Genomic DNA, 16,317 nt, shown 5'->3' on the forward strand with positions numbered 1-16,317 from the left:
AGATAGGAAAATAGCAAGTAGATTTGGTTTTACATAATTTTTGTGGATGATACGTTGGGTTAAACTTAGTCGTTCGTGAATGCTTTAATTATGTTTTATAATTGTAACTTTATGCTATGTGTTGATATGCTTTCAAGATATTTATAGAGATATAATTATCTTCATGAATATTTTTTTATGATGTTTAGAGATAAAGTCATTAATAGATATCCTATTTTTGTCCAACGTTTTGCTAAGAAGTATCTTAGCATGTGAGATATATGATGTCCGATATCTACCATTGTTAATAATTTAATTGATTAAGTCAATGAGAGTTACCTTATAATCATTAAGTAATATTAAGCATTGTTAGGTGCATAGTCACGTGGTTCATGTCATGTTCATAATTGAAGCTACCAATTATTCTTCCGATTAATTTAATTCTTGATCTTTTGTTCCCACTACGTTGTAGCACTTCATGATATCTTTAGAATATAATTTTATCCTTAGCTAATAGTTTATGCTTAATCTTCTCAAGCTAAATACTTTTTTTCATAACTCTTTTAGCACAATGCTCTTTGTCTCTTCGACACTCGTAGCTATCTAAGCTACCACTTTATTACTTGAATACGATAGTGTATGCATAAACTTTGCTGTAGCATTATATGAGGAACAAGTTTTTTGTGTTGTTGCTGGGGATCAAACTCAGGTTACCCGAGTGATAGGCGGGAATACTCACCACTATACTACAACCAAGAAGGAATTACTAGCTTTGGTGTTTGCCTTTGATAAATTATGATATTATTTAGTTGGAATGAAGGTCATTGTCTACATTGACCATTTGACTTTGAAGCATTTTTTTTATAAGAAAGATACTAAGCCGAGGTTAATGAAAGTCGGGTTAATGAGATGAGTATTGTTACTTCAAGAATTTGACATTGAAGTTAGAGACAAGAAAGGGTCTAAAACCCAAGTGGCTAATCATTTATCACAATTGGAAGCTCGTAATTAAGATGGAAATATACTAGCAATTCTGGACACCTTTCCCGATGAGAGATTACTTGTTATTGAAGTTTTACCTTGGTATGTGGAATTTGTTAACTATTTGGTAAGTGGATTATTTCCACCTGACCTTAATTACCAAAGAAGAAAAAAATTCATGAGAGATGTTTGTGTGTACTATTGGGAAGAGCCATACCTTTTCAAGCAATACAATGATCAAATTCTAAGAAGATGCGTTCCTAAGTGCGAGCAACAAAGCATTTTACGTCATTACCATAATGCACCTTATAAAGGTCATTTTAGAGGAATGAAAACTGCAGCAAATTTCCTGTAATTTGGTTACTATTGGCAATCGATTTTCAAGGATGCTAATGATTTTGTCAAGCAATACGATCGTTGCCAACGATCTAGCATAATTTCTTGCCGCAATGAAATGCCAATGCAACCTATATTGGAGATTAAGATATTTAATGTTTTTGGGTTGAATTTCATGGGATCATATCCTTTTTCATGTGGAAACATTTTTATTCTAGTTGTTGTAGACCATGTATCAAAATGGGTGAAAGCTTTAGCATTGCCTACCAGTAATGCAAAAACGGTGCTAAGGTTTCTACACAAAAATATTTTTACTCGATTTGGAACACCCCAAGCATTTATAAGTGATGAAAGGTCTGAGTTCATTAGAAAACAAGTAGCTAGAGCATTGCATCGATATGGAGTTAAACACCAGATTTTTATAACATATAATCTGTGGACTAACGACTAAGCTGAGTCTCTAACCGTGAGATAAAACAGATTCTCGAAAAGGTTGTTAATCCTTTTTAAAAAGACTGGTCCCTACGTCTTGAGTAGGCATTATTGGCCTATAGGACAACGTATAAAACCCCACTAGGCATGTCTCCTTATCACCTAATATATGGAAAAGCTTACCATTTTCTCGTAGAGTTGAAGCATAAAGCCATGTGGGCTTTGAAGTAGCTAAACTTTAATTTGGATGCTGCTTGCGAAAAGCGAATACTGGATATGAATGAATTAGAAGAGCTTCAGAATAATGCTTATGAGTGTGCAAGGTTTTACAAATACAAGAGTAAAAAAATGACATGACAAACATATTTTGCCCAGGCAATTTATTGCTGGATAACACGTCTTATTATTTAACTCTCATCTAAAGTAATTCCTAGGAAGCTTAAATATAGATGGTCTGGTCCATTTAAAGTCCTTGAAGTTTTTCCTTATGGTCTAGTGATGATAAATAATTTGGTGGAAGAAAGAACATTCAAAGTTAATGGGCAATGTTCGAAGCCTTATTGCTCACAACATATTCTTCACATTTCTTCCATCACATTAAGCGAACCATTCAATTTTTAATTATTATAGAATTGAATAAGTTATGTTTTACATTACTTTGGTTTTATTTTCTTGCATTTGTTTTTAATTTTAGTTATTTTCTGTACAGGTCTTCGCTACAACTTTGCTTGCAACTTCCCTGTTGTTCTTGTGAGTTTGCTTCCAAGCAATCTTTTCGACTTTGTGTATCGAATGCTGTATGCATTGCTAACAACGTTGGACAGTTGGGGGGTAATTTTCAAATGGTAAAAAGGTAAATGAGTTGTTCCCCACTTTATTCCTAGTACATCATCATCGTACATACCTTCCAATCACCACCATTCATTAAAAAAAAAAATTAACCCTTATCCATTTCACCTATTTGAGATTTCAAAAAGTTTTTTTCTTATCTCCCCCACACACAACATTTAATAGCCCTAAAAGCTCATTCACTTTTATTTTCTTCATTTCTCCATTACTCTTTTTCTTTCTCAACAAACACCATTGATTATGACACCAAAGAAAAAGTCTGTTGCCAAGAGTTCCCGTCAGCTGCCAACTCCTCCACCAAGAGAAATCTCTGTTCAACCATTGACCATTTCGAGCAACAACCCAATGAGATTCATGGAGGCCGAGCAACAGAGACGATATAATGACGAATTTTCCAATCATGAGTTTTTTTTACGAGCAAGAATTTGAATTATCTTCGGTGGATTACCTTTAACCTTTTGATTATATTACCGAAATCATGGATACACTCTAATGGGAGTATTCTGTGCGAATTCGAGTGAAATTGCTCAAGAACTCGTTTGGAGTTTTACAATAACCTCACGGACGAGAAGAAACCATTAGACTTTGCTCACGAGAAAATGGTGCATTGGTGGGTAAAGCCTATCAACATACTTCTCGACATCAAAGATACCAAATGTAAGCACACAACATTTGTTAACAATCTCACCACTACTGAGTTAGAGGAAGTTGGCATTGATGTATGCTTACATGGCAAATAATGGGGAAAGTCAACAACCAGGGTGTATACTATGAGACAGTTGAGTCTTAACATACCAACAAGAGTATGGTTTACTTTTTTACGCTCATTTAATGCACACGATGCAATACTCGCCAATTACTAAGGATAGGATTTTATTGCTGCATTCTATTTTAGCTGGCCGACATATTGATGTTGGCAAAATTATATATGCTAAACTCTATGCTTTTGCTCAGAAAACTACGAGGTATTTATTTTTCTCCTCACTAATCACTTCATTGTGCAATTAAGCACAAGTGCCTACCTTGTCTTCTGATCAGACATTTGCAAACCGTACTGCTATCACACCTGTGTCTATCAAGCGTACATTGCTGAATGAAGGGCTAGACACAAATCAGCGTAATAAGGGACCCCATGAGGGAACAATTGTTCCTAATGCTGCAGAATGCCATAGCATCGATGTCAGCCAAGCATGAAATATTATGTCAATGCTTAGTCACGTATTGCAAAATTAATCTCAGATGCAAAATGGCCAAGTGCAGTATTTGCAGTATGCTAATGACCGTGACAAGGCAATTGAACAAATCATAAGCAAGCAATTTATGAAAGTAGAAGTCTAGTTCCCTACCTTTCCAATGCCATTGTTAAAGGACTTAGCCCCACCAGAAATATCAGATGTTGTAGTCAGTTCTGCCAGCACTGAAGAGGAGGAGGTATATGATGCCCTGGACTCGGTTATAACAATGGATGATGAAGAAGAGGAAGTCAATTCAGAGAAGAAATATGAAGAAGAAGACATTGTGGTTGGTTCGACAGCATCTATAGAAATTCTTGCTGCTGACTCTAAGGATGCCAATATTGAAGAAGTCGATGAGGAGCGTATTAGCCACCAGGAAAAAGAAGAGAGTTTTAAACCAAAAGAGAGCAAATATAAACAAGTTGTCAAGCAATTGCTGGACTTAAATGCTGTTACAGTTATGAAAGATGCTACAACAACTGCAGAGCATGATCTTGATGCTGATCAGATAATCAACGATGTCATAGAAGAAGTAGAGACACATGTTGCAGTCAGTCCACCTAATAATTATACTGCTGCGCAAGTTAGCGGAGCTAAGGAATCCATGGAGGATCCCAAAATGAAAACCCCTTCACCAAAAAAAAAAGGACGCTTCTACAACGTCGGTTACTCCTATTTTTGATGTTGTTGTGGTTAAGTCCACGACAATATCAACTAGCCAGAAGCGAAAGAGTACGCCAAAGACCAATGTGGCTGCAAAGCGCATCCTTTCAAGTGCAATAAACCCTCACAAAAGCCCAAGGAAACCAACTTAGGGAAGTTTTGCTCTCGCTTTCTCATGAATATTTATTTCTGTTTTTATTTTGCATATGCATTGAGGACAATTCATCCCTTAGGTTTGAGGGTGTTGTGTTTTGTTTCTTTTGTGTTTTTTTACATTTTGTAGTTATGAATACATGTTGTTTAGCATTGATTGCATGATTTTAGCATTTTATTACACCATATAGGAAATGCATTTATGATGTTGCAGGATTAATGTTATGAAATCAATTTGCTTTTAGGAAATTTTGATGATACCCAATGATGAAAAATCTTATACGGTGAAATGCTAGGGAATGTTGTAGAGACTTATTAGAATTAGAGTTCATAGAAACTTTTCAACACTATAGGTGTATGTTCTCAACACTTATAGACATTAGAAAATTTTGAAATTTAAATCTCATATCTTTATTAGATGTTGCAATAAATTTTTGTCTAAAAAATATTTTAGGAATAAGTTGGAAAAGCTGGTAATAACTCCAACATAGTCTTAGGAAATAAGTTGGAATGCACCAACATTAAACAAGAAAAATTGTTGCAGCATTAAAAATAATTAAATAGTAGGATCAGTTTTTTCTAACTTAGTTAAGCATTGATTGGATACACCTAACGTGCACACTCTTGCACTCTATGGATTCTGATTTTACTAAGTTGAAATTGCATTCCTTGATTTAAGATCATATGTATGACGTATGCATTGTCGAAGCAATTCTTTGAGGGATGAAAAATGAAATTAAAGAAAATTCTGATTGGTTGCATGATATTTTTTGTGGCTTTACTATTAGCTTTAGTTGCATTTCATGCATGTTAGTGCTTGAGGACAAGCAAACACTTAGGTTTGGGGGTGTTATAAATCTCCAAAAGAGTTATCTTTTAGGATTATTTTACTTAGGTTAAACTTGAACTTTAGCATCATTAGGAACATATTAGGATCATTTGTACTTACTTTTGCATTATTTTGCATCATGGGAATTAGTGAGGTACTTTGGGTTGCTTTTGAATTTATTGCTAAAACAATGATATGCTAATAATGTAGCATTACTTGAAGCTACAGGTGATGTTGTGCAGAGGCTGCAACAATTGATGACTCACCAGGTGGTTAAAAGAACCTTCTAGAATGGACAGTTGGAAGGAGGCAGCTGTCAAATGGTCTAGAATCACCTGAAATATGGAGGAAAGTCATTGTTTGAGGGCCAAATTCCTTAGCCTATAAATTGGAAAGCACTTTGTTGATAGCCTAAGCCCCTCACTAGGGAGTGCAATAGCAGTATTGGAGCTTGCCGACTAGCATCAGTGGTCATGAAGAATCCTTCTCTATAGAGATAGGGAAGTAACAAGTAGATTTGGTTGTACTTAATTCATGCGGATGGTACGTTAGGTTGAACTTAACCATTCGTGAATGCTTTAATTATGTTTTATGTTTTTGACGTTATGTTATGTGTTGATATGCTTTCAAGATAGTTATAGAGATAGAATTATCTTCATGAATATTTTTTGATGATGTTTTTAGATAAAGACATTAATAGATATCCTATTTTTTCCATCGTTGGTTTGCTGAAAAGCATGTTAGCATGTGAAATAGATGCTACCCGATATATAACATTGTTAATAATTTAATTGATTAAGTCAATGAGAGTTGCCTTATATCCATTATGTAATATTAATCATTTCTAGGTGCATAACCATTTGGTTCATGGAATATTCATAATTGAAGCTACCAATTATTCTTTTGATCCATTTAATTCTTGATATTTTGTTCCCACTACGCTGCAACACTGCCTGGTATCTTTATAATTGAAGTTTATCCTTAGCTACTAGTTTATGTTTAATCTTCTCAAGCTAAATGCTTTTTTTCACAAATATTTTAACACAATGTTTTGGTGGGTTCAACACTCGTAGCTATCTAAGCTACCACTTAATATTTGACTACGATAGTGTATGCTTGCACTTTGCTATAACATTATCTGAGTAACACAAAGTGACACTAAAGTTACTAAATCACATAGAAAATTTCAATTCAATGAACATTATAAATCCATCACAACACGTAGTGGACTCCACATTGGAAAACTAAATGATAAAAAAAGAAGAAAAAATATGAGGAAATGTATGGACAACAAGTTAAAGGAATGAGTTGGAAGTGGATATTAAGACACCTATTATGAATGTCACAGTAAAAGATACATGTCAGTGCAGTAATTCAGAGACATTGCTAGTGGTAATGCCAACGACACTTCACATATAAGGCCACCACCATTACCAAGCCAACAACATCCAAGACCTCCTTGACCATTTTCTTCCATCGTGGCATTGAGGTGGATAAAGTCAAAGTGGAAGTCATTGAAAAATTACCACCTACCACCAATGTCAAAGCTAAGTTGTCAATTTATTGATCATATTCACTTTTCTAACATGGTTGAAGACTTCCTTGAGGTATTCATGGATGTTTTTTCTGTCTTCGTCCAAAGCTTTGACAACTTAGCTACAGTTTTGAAGGGATATGAAAAGACCAATCTTGTTCTCAATTGGAAAAAACATCGTATTTCCCATCGTGACATTCAGGTGGATAAAGTCAAAGTGGAAGTAATTGAAAAGTTACCACCTCCCACCAATGTTAAAGGGATAAGGAGATTTTTTGGGCATGCTGTTTTATCAAAAGTTTATCAAAGACTTTTCAAATATTTCTAGACCACTTTGCTTATTGTTGGAGTAAAATAGGAAATTTATCTTCGATAATGAAGCCTTTATATTATTTGAAAAAATCAAGCTAAAGTTAGTTTGTAATACCCCAAACATCGGGTTAGTAACTATAGTGAGAGGGTTTAAAATTTGGTGGGTTAATTTGAATAAATTAAAAAGTTCAAGGATTAATTTAGGAAATTGTGTTTAAGACTTATTATTAAATATGGAAAAATGGAGGGGAATTATTGTCTTTTAGAAGGAAATGAATTTAATATTCATTCTTTTAGGGATATTTATTAAGGGAAGAATAGGAGAAAAATGATAAAGCTGAAAACTTTGGTTCTCTACTCTTATTCTTCTTATCATTCCTGAACCTACATAGCAAAGGTAAGATTTCTTCAAGTTGGTTTTCCTTTCAGTTTTGGGTTGGTTTTGAATCCTTAAGTGATATAAAATCTTAAGAAAAGCTTAATAGTGAATAAAACTAGGAGATTAATGATTTATGTGTGATTTAATAAAATGGGGTTTTAAGTGATTTGATGAAATTTGGTCAGAAATTGGAGTTTAAAAGCATATTTGACTTGTCAAAGAAGTAAATAAGAGATTTGAAGCCTTAGAAGTGATTGAAAACATGTTTGAAAATTTGGTGTGTTTTTTAGTTTTAAGTGTTCTTTGGAGAGTTTGGATGTTATAAGGAGATTTATGAATGTAAGTTAGTTGGGTTAAGTGATGATGAGTTTGATTGTATGGTTAGAGATAAGAGTAAGAAATTTAGGTGAAATTTGGGTAAAAATCGAAGGGAAATAAGTAAAATCTGGGTAAGGGTATCGGTACTAGAAGAGCACTACCGATAATATAAGGTTAAATTGGAGGAAAGAGGAAAACACGATGAGTAGTATCAATACTGATGAAAGTAGTATTGATACTGATGTGGAGGTATCAATACCAAGAGGAATGTATCGATATTGTAATTGAAAAATGGATTCCATAATACAAAAATGGTATCGATACTGAAGTGGGTATCGGTACCATAGAAGAGAAGTATCGATACTATATGAGGGGTACCGATACTATTCAGTCTGATTAGGATGAATTTTATTATAATTCAAAAATAATAGTACTTTTGAGTATTATTATTTTGTATAAATGTTAGTAAGTATACTAACATTTGTATTGTATATGTGATTATGGATGCTTGTGTAGATCGAAATTAAATTGTTGAGTCAAGTAAACAAAAAGGCAAGGATAAAGTTGCAGACTAGTCGGTCTACAATTAAGGCATAATATTGAGGCATACCAGGTGAGTGCATTTATTATGTACTTATATGATATAAGGATGACTTGAGATGACTCAACCTTGAATGCTTTTATAAAAACATGTTTTACACTATTTTGAAATATTTTCATAAAGCTTATGAAAATGATTTTACAAATAATTTTAGAGTATGAATTGCTCTAAAATAGATGGATGAACTTTTATATTGTTTTAACAACTATCGATGTTTTAGAATAAATGTTTAATCTACGAATTTGACTTAAAGGCCTATTTTATGTGCATTGAGAATCATAGGTGCATTTCGACATACTTTGTGTATGATGGTTATCGATCGATTTTGTTTAATGCATATGTTGTATTTTCGTATCAGTACTATATGTACTTTCGACACTATGTGTGCACCCATGGTATTCAAATGAGTTTGTGAATTACAATTTTGGCACTATGTGTGCATCCATGGAATTCATAATGAGTTTGTGAATTACCATTATGACACTTAGGTGCAACTCATGTACCTTGCATTCACATTCAACATACATTGAGAAAATAAAAGGATAATTTGGAAAAATATTGATTGATAGGTATGCTGGGCATACTAAATATTGTTTCCTAGGTTATGTGAAAGAAACTTGGTTTACCAAGCCAGTTGAAGTATTAATATGATTTATACGATTTAATTTGCATTTTGATATTTTATGATATACTTATGTTTTGGTTTCACCTCATTTATATTTTTATGCCTCACTAAGTGAATACTTTGTGTGTGTTGGTTTCACGCATATGTATTAGTATGAGTGGAGTAAGGAGTGCAGTTGACATCGTAAGTCAAAGGTTGCCTCATCAATAACTGTATGGCAATTATGTCTACTTTTGATATTATTAGATGACATGTAATAGACTTATGATAATGCTCTGGAATGTATTTGACTTATGATGATTGTAATATTTAATATGTTAGAACTTTAAGACTATTTACATACTAAAGTTAATGAACATTTTATTATTATTACATTAAAATGTTTTATGTATAGAAACAAAGTTTTATTGGTTTTCAAAAAACGAAAATCTTTTAAAAGTCATGTGACATATGTGAATTGTTTACAGAAAAATATATGGAAATGGGTGTTACATTTATTGGTACCATAACTACAGGTTTAGCCGATTCTCAGCCAAAACAGGGTGTATTTTACTTTAAAAAGGGTTTACATGCCACTAAGATGTCAAAGTTACTAATATGGTATCGTTAGAATATGATTGATGTCACTCCTTACTAACTTGAGTTGTTATTATTATGTATGTCCTATTAGATGTCGGAATCTATGATTTCGCGGAGAGCGACTGAACAAGAAGTTAGAGAAGGGTCGGGTAGAGAGACTAATGAAGCTAATAGTGAGTATCTGATCCAGTATGAAAATGCTAGTGCATCGGTATATTAGGGTATACCAGTGCCAGAGTATGGAGCTTTTATGCATGCTCTCGATGCAATCTTGACTCGATTTCAACCTCCTCCGCCTCCCCCTACTCTTCCAACACCATAGATGTTAATCCAAAAAGAGTTGAAAAGTTTAGGAGCTCCAGAGTTCCGGGTAGAAGAGGATGAAGGTTATAGGTGCTGATTTATGGTTAAACGACATTAAGGTAATGCTTGAAAGTCTCCACTGCTCTGATTTTGAAAAGATGGGCGGAGTTGTAAATTTACTTCATGAATGAACTTGAGTGTGGTGGACAAAAACTACGATGTATGCACCACTTGAGCAAATGACCTGCCATTTATTTCAGTATGAATTTAAGAACAACTCGTTGAGCAGTTTATGTGGGCAATACTACTGAAGTTTCTTAATCTGAAACAAGATGATCGAGCAATACATTAGTACGCGGCTGAGTATCACAAGTTGATTCATTTTTCTACTGAAGTAGTTCCCAATGACAAGGCTCGACGTGATTGGTTCATTAAGGGATTGAGGCCTAAGTTGAAAGAGATGATGTTGGCTTTAAACTTGTCTAGCCTAAAAGAAGTCATAAATCAAGCTAAGGTTATCGAAAGAGCTCAAGAGAAGACTTCATCTGTGGAGCATGTATCAGACATGAAAAAGAGTTGGAACGTCTTCAACTTCATACCATTCTAAGAGAGGCAAGGGTTCGAGTTCCCGATACAACAATAGAGATATTTCTGCTACAATTTCACAGAAGAATAAGTAATCACAGTCTTTTGCTGCTAGATCGGGTAGAGAATTTGTATAACGAACTACTCCATGTCAGACGTATGGAAAATTATACCGTGGAGTATGTAGATTGCTCAGTGGAGCTTGTTTCTAGTGAGATGAAACTGGTCACTAAGATCAAAATTATCCTAAGAGATTCGAGGATAATTCATTACAATCTGAGAGATCAGTAGCAACATCTAATAGAGGCAGAGAAAGAGGTAGATCTGGTGGACAATCTAAATCAATCCCGCGATAAGAGACATGAGGAGTAACCCGAATTTATAATAGTAAGACTAATGAGGATCGGATGACTGGAGATTTTAACAGGTACATTCAATCTTTTTGATGAACCTATATTTGTTTTGGTTGACCCTGGTTCTACGCACTCCTATATTAGTACAAAGTTGATTAGAGCTAGAGGAATTCATTTAGAACCAATCTTTAGTGAGATGATAACGGTAAACCCTATAGGTCATAGTGCAAGGGTAACTCGGGTATGTAAAAATGCTCGATAAAGATTCAAGAGGGTGTGTTCTCGGTAAACTTGATGGAAGTACCTTTCGACGAATTTAAAATTATTTTAGGAATGGATTGGTTGTCTCCAAATCATGGATGGGTTGATTTTCTCAAGAAGCGATTATTTTTAAGGATACAGAAGGCTCATAAATCATATTAATCGGTGAAAAAACGAAATCACCAGCCAATGTGATATAAGTAATAACTACAAAGAAAATGATGTCGAAAGGGTGTATAGATTTTCTGGCTAACGTAATAGACACTAGAATATCGAAAGCGAGATTATATGATATTCCAACAGTTATGGAGTTTCCTGATGTTTTTCCAGAAGAATTATTTGGGTTTACCTCCAGACCGTGAGGTAGAATTTAAGATTGTTGTTTACATGGGTACTGAACCTATTTCTATTGCTCCATATCTAATGGCTCCAACAGAGTTAAGAGAATTAAAGGCCCAATTGCAGGAGCTGTTTGGTAAAGGATTTATCAGACCCAATGTTTCACCTTGGGGGCACCTGTGCCTTTTATGAAAAATAAGGATGGGTTTATGCGATTATTCATAGATTATCGACAGTTAAATAAGGTAACAATAAAGAATAAGTATCCTCTTCCGAGGATTGATGATCTGTTTGATCAACTGAAAGGCGCAACAGTATTATCTAAGATAGAGCTTCGGTCAAGATACCACCAATTAAAGATTAAAGAGGTGGATATTTCAAAGATAATTTTTCAGACTCGGTATGGACATTACGAATTTGTGGTGATGCCATTCGGTTTGACTAATGCTCCTGCATCATTTATGGATTTGACGAACCGAGTATTTCTACCTTACCTGGATCAATTTGTGGTGGTATTTATCGATGATATTTTAGTGTATTCAAAGTCAAGAGAGGAGCATGATGCCCATCTTCGTATTGTTCTTCCACTCTTTGAGGGAAGACATTGTATGCAAACTATCCAAATGTGATTCTGGTTAGCAGAGATTGCTTTCCTTAGCCATATAGTCTCGCAGAGGGCATAAGAGTAGATCCCAAAAAGATTCAAGCTAGAGTGGATTGGAAACCCCCAAAGAATATTTTTAAAGTTCAGAGTTTCTTGGGGCTTGCTGGTTATTATTGAAGGTTCGTGAAGAACGTTTCGATGTTAGCTTCACCACTAACTAAATTGTTACGGAAAGATGTGCCTTCTGTTTGGTCGGAGAAATGCCAAGAAAGTTTTGAAATGCTAAAGAGGATTGTAAAATAGGCACCAGTACTTGTACAACCTGAGTAGCGTAATGACTATGTAGTTTTTAGTGATGCATCTCATAATGGGTTGGGATGTGTACTTATGCAAGAAGGGAAAGTTGTGGCCTATGGCTCGAGACAGCTGGAGACTCACGAAAGAAATTACCTAACACATGACATAGAATTTAAAGCGGTCGTGTTTGCTTTCAAGATTTAGAGTCATTAACTATATGGTGAGCGGTGCCATATTTATACAGATAAAAAAAGTCTAAAGTATTTGTTTACTCAAAAAGAACTTAACTTGAGGCAGAGAAGATGGATCGAACTTTTAAAATATTATGATGTGATCATCGATTATCATTCTTGGAAGGCTAATGTGGTAGCTGATGCGCTTAGCTGAAAGACTTTTGCAGATTTACGAGCTTTGGATACATGTATATCATTAAAGGAAGATGACGCCTTGATCGTTGAGATTAAGTTAAAGCCGATGCTGTTGGGTTGGATAAAAGAGCTGCAAGGATAAGATGGAAAATATTTGCAAGAATTGCACAAGTTGAAAAAGTGAGACCAAAGACTTCGAAATCAAGACTGATAGATGTTTATATTATTGTAGAAGACTTTGCATTCTAGATAATGAAGAACTGAGGAAAGATATTCTCTCCGAGGCACATTATAGTTCTTTGACTATGCATCCAGCGGGAATAAAATGTATCAGGATATAAAGAGTCGTTATTGGTGGTTGGCATGAAAAGAACTATATCAGAGTTTGTTACAAAATACCTGTCATGTCAGTAAGTGAAAGCTGAACATCAAGTACCTTTCGGATTGCTACAACCGATATCCATTCCTGAGTGGAAGTGGAACAAGTTACTATGGATTTTGTTTCAGGGCTACTTTTGACACCCAGTAAAAAAGACTCAATATGGGTAATTATGGAAAGATTAACCAAGACAACTCACTTTATTCCAGTTCAGATATACTAAATGGATAAAAATGCATAATTTTATATAAAAGACATAGTTCGGCTATGTGGAATACCTGTATCGGTAGTATCTAACTGAGATCCAAGGTTTTCTTCAAGATTCTGGAATTCTTTACAAGAGGCATTGGGTACTAGATTAAATTTCAGTATAGTTGTTCATCCGAAGATAGATGGCCAGTCAGAGTGAACTATTCAGGTATTGGAGGATATGCTAAGAGCATGCGTGATTGAATTCAAAGAATCATGGGAAAGATATTTATCTTTAGAACAATTTGCCTATAATAACAATTATCAATAGAGTATTAAGATGGCTCCATATGAATCCTTCTATGGGAGGAAGTGTCGAACACCATTAAATTTGTTTGAGCTAAAAGATTGAGATCTAGTTGGCCCAAAATTAATGAAACAAATGGAAGATAAAGTGAAAGTTATCCAAGACAATCTTAAGATAGCTTCCGATCGACAAAAGTCTTATGCCGATCTAAAGAGAAAAGTTATTGAATATCAAGTGGGAGATAAGGTATTTTTGAAAGTTTCTCCTTGGAAGAAAGTATTGTGGTTTGGACGCAAAGGAAAGTTGAGTTCGAGATTTATTGGACCCTATGAGATTTTAAAAAGGGTCGAACCAGTAGCTTATCAGTTAGCTTTGCCTCCCGATATGGACAAGATCCATAATGTTTTTCACGTGTTGATGCTCACGAAGTACGATCAGATCCATTATATATTATCACACCAAAGGAAATAGAGATCTGGCCATATTTGAGTTACGAAGAAGAACCAGTGCGGATCTTGCCTCGAGAAAACAAAGAACTATGTAACAAGAAAATTCCTCTAGTTAAAGTGCTTTGGCAAAATCATAAAGTTGAGGGAGCTACTTGGGAAAGAGAGGAGGACATGAGGAAACAATTTCCACACCTCTTCTCATCAGGTAAGTCTTAAAAGTTCGAGGACGAATTTTTCTTAAGGGGAGAATTTTAATACCCCAGACATCGGATCAGTGCCTATAATGAAAGGATTTAAATTTTTTTGGGTTAATTTGAATAAATTAAAAAGTAAACTGATTGATTTAGGAAATTCTGTTTAAGGCTTATTATTAAGAATGAAAGAATGAAGGGACATTATGGTCTTTTAGAAGGAAATAAATGTAATATTCATTATTTTAGGGATATTTATTAAGGGATGAATAGGAGAAAAATGATAAAGTTGAAAACTTTGGTTTTCTACTCTTTTTTTCTTATTCTTCTCGTTCCCGTACCTCAATAGCAAAAGTAAGATTTCTTAAAGTTGGGTTTTCTTTTCATTTTTGGGTTGATTTTGAAGCCTCAAGTGATATAGAAGCTTAAGGAAAGCTTAAGAGTGAATGCAACTAATTAGTGATTTATTAGTGATTTAATAAAATACGTTTTTAAGTGATTTGATGAAATTTGGTCAGAAATTGGAGTTTAAAAGCATATTTGACTTGTCAAAGAAGTAAATAAGAGATTTGGAGCCTTAGAAGTGATTGAAAATATGTTTGAAAAATTGGTGTGATTTTTTGTTTTAAGTGTTCTTTGGAAAGTTTGGATGTTATAAGGATATTTATGAATGTAAGTTAGTTGGGTTAAGTGATAATGAGTTTAATGGCATGGTTGGAGATAAAAGTAAGAGATTTAGGTGAAATTTGGGTAAAAATCAAAGGGAAATAAGTAAAATTTGGGTAAGGGTATCGGTACTGGAAGAAAAGTACCGATACTATAAGGTTAAATTGAAGGAAAGAGGATGAACACCATCAACAATATCGATACTGACAAAAGTAGTATCGATACTGACAAAAGTAGTATCGATACTGATGTGGAGTTATCGATACCAAAAGGAAGGTATGGATACAGTAATGGGAAAATGGATTTCATAATAAAAATGGCATCAATATTAAAGAGGGTATCGATACCATAGAAGAGAAGTATCGATACTGTATGAGGGATACCAATACTATTCAATATGAAATTTTAAGTTAGGATGAATTTTATTAGAATTCGAAAATAATAGTACTTTTGAGTATTATTATTTTGTATAAATGTTATAAAGTATACTAACATTTGTATTATATGTGTGATTATGGATGCTTGTGTAGATCGTAATCAAATTCCGAGTCAAGTAAACAAAAAGGCAAGGATAAAGTTGCAGACTAGTCAGTCTACAATTAAGGCATAATATTGAGGCATACCAGGTGAGTGCATTTATTATGTACTTATATGATATAAGGATGACTTGAGATGACTCAACCTCGAATGCTTTTATAAAAACATGTTTTACACTATTTTGAAATATTTTCATAAAGTTTATAAAAATGATTTTACGAATAATTTTAGAGTATGAACTGCTCTAAAATAGATGGATGAACTTTTATATCGTTTTAACAACTATCAATGTTTTAGAATAAATGTTTAATCTTTGAATTTGACTTAAAGGCCTAATGTATGTGCATTGAGAGTCATAGGTGCATTTCGACATACTTTGTGTATGATGGTTATCGATCGATTTTGTTTAATGCATATGTTACATTTTCGTATCAATACTATGTGTACTTTCGACACTATGTGTGCAGACATGGTATTCAAATGAGTTTGTGAATTACCATTTCAATACTTAGGTGCAACTCATGTACCTTGCATTCTCATTCAACATACATTGGGAAAATAAAAGGATAATTTGGAAAAATATTGATTGAGAGGTATGCTGGGGATACTAAATATTGTTTCGCAAGTTAAGTGAAAGAAACTTGGTTTACCAAGCCAATTTTAAGTATTACTATGATTTAATTA

The sequence above is a fragment of the Hibiscus syriacus genome, unplaced genomic scaffold (genome assembly GCF_006381635.1).
Source record: "Hibiscus syriacus cultivar Baekdansim isolate YM2019G1 unplaced genomic scaffold, ASM638163v2 tig00113725_pilon, whole genome shotgun sequence".
Taxonomy (NCBI): domain Eukaryota; kingdom Viridiplantae; phylum Streptophyta; class Magnoliopsida; order Malvales; family Malvaceae; genus Hibiscus; species Hibiscus syriacus.